Source organism: Austrofundulus limnaeus, unplaced genomic scaffold (genome assembly GCF_001266775.1).
Source record: "Austrofundulus limnaeus strain Quisiro unplaced genomic scaffold, Austrofundulus_limnaeus-1.0 Scaffold11, whole genome shotgun sequence".
Taxonomy (NCBI): domain Eukaryota; kingdom Metazoa; phylum Chordata; class Actinopteri; order Cyprinodontiformes; family Rivulidae; genus Austrofundulus; species Austrofundulus limnaeus.
The window spans coordinates 4794077-4795464 of NW_013952413.1; the positions used below are offsets into that span (position 1 = coordinate 4794077).

General features: G+C 38.3%; 1 protein-coding gene across 1 annotated transcript in view; it reads left to right on the forward strand.

Moving 5' to 3' along the window:
* Positions 1 to 176: 176 nt before the first annotated feature.
* ube2j2 (ubiquitin-conjugating enzyme E2, J2 (UBC6 homolog, yeast)) overlaps positions 177 to 1388 on the forward strand; it is a 10164-nt gene continuing 8952 nt past the window's right edge. The window contains exon 1 of the mRNA XM_014002132.1: positions 177 to 347. The gene's annotated coding sequence lies outside the window, so the exon portion shown is untranslated. The remainder of the gene's footprint in view (positions 348 to 1388) is intronic.

Here is a 1388-nt window from a genome sequence, read left to right on the forward strand (position 1 = left end):
ATTATTTTATTTTTAATTATTTTGATAAGAATCATCATTCGGCTGCTTAAAGAGGCCTCAGCAGGTGGAACAAGAGCATAAACTGCAAATTCATGGTGACTCCTGAAACAAACTCATTAAAAACAATTTGATTCTGAAATGATCATTAGTGGAGATACTACGTAACTTTACAAGTATTTCATCCACGAAGAAGAAGAGCCGGAAGTGCACCGTTCCTCCTGCCCGCAGCTCGTAGCTAAAGCTACGTTGGTGTCATCGTCTTATCGGTTTGGGGTTTGACAACATAAACAACAACCTAATTTCGTGTCCAGCCACGAACGCTTATTTTCACGGAGGTCTCCGGAGAGGTATGTCTACGTTACACGCCCTCTTTTAGAAACTRGACGCGAGGAAGCTCGTCTGCATCGTAGCTGTTCCTGGTAGCCGACGCTAACCGCTTTAGCATGGGCCTGCTAACAAAAGTAATGTCAACGACTGGACCTGTTCAGCGTCGTAGTGGTATTCAGTTAGCCTGGTTTAGGGGCAACACGGACAGTGATTTGAAAAGTCATGAAAGATTTGTGTTATGTTGGAAATTTAAGTCGGACTGTAATGTTTGCTTACAGTTTTTCACGGAAGGACTGGTCGATATTCAGGATTTCGTTGTTTTATCGATCTTTCCAGAAAGTCAAAGAGTTAGCTTTAGCTTAGCTAGCCAAACAGCGGATTAACCTAAGTTAAATGAATTGTGAGAAGTGGCCTTGTGTGTTTGTTGGGAAATTAAATCGTCAACCAACATCGTCACACAGTCCAAGTAGGGACCATTGGTCATCAGCTGTCAGCGACATGACAGTAGGTCCGAAGATGGAATAAGTTTTCACAGACAAACAAATGGAGCTACGTTTAATTCAAGTCATCAGGTCCATTTTAAGATCGTATAATTCCACCTTAGAGTGTCATTTAAAGTATAATAAAAAAAAAAACTAGTGACAGCAATAAATAAATAAATAAAATAAAATACTGGTTTATGAAACCACACTGAGACGTGAATGGTTCAGTCAGCACATCTTTGCTGTTTTTGTTTTTATACTGTTTGAAGCAAAACACATCATGGTCAGTGTTGCCAGATCTCGCGACAAAAACAAGCAACCAGCTCTGAAAATAAGCCCATCTGGCAAACCCCCACATTGTGTAAAATAGCGTTAAATTATAACAGTACTGTATAAACGTATACATTTATTATTGCATTATACACAAGCAACAGCAAAATTGTGATAAAAATTACCATAAAAATGAACAACTTTAACGGTTTGAATCATTTAAATTCTTTTAATAACATACAGCGGGTAAAATAAGTATTGAACATGTCACCATTTTTCTCAGTAAATATATTACTAGAGGTGCTAATG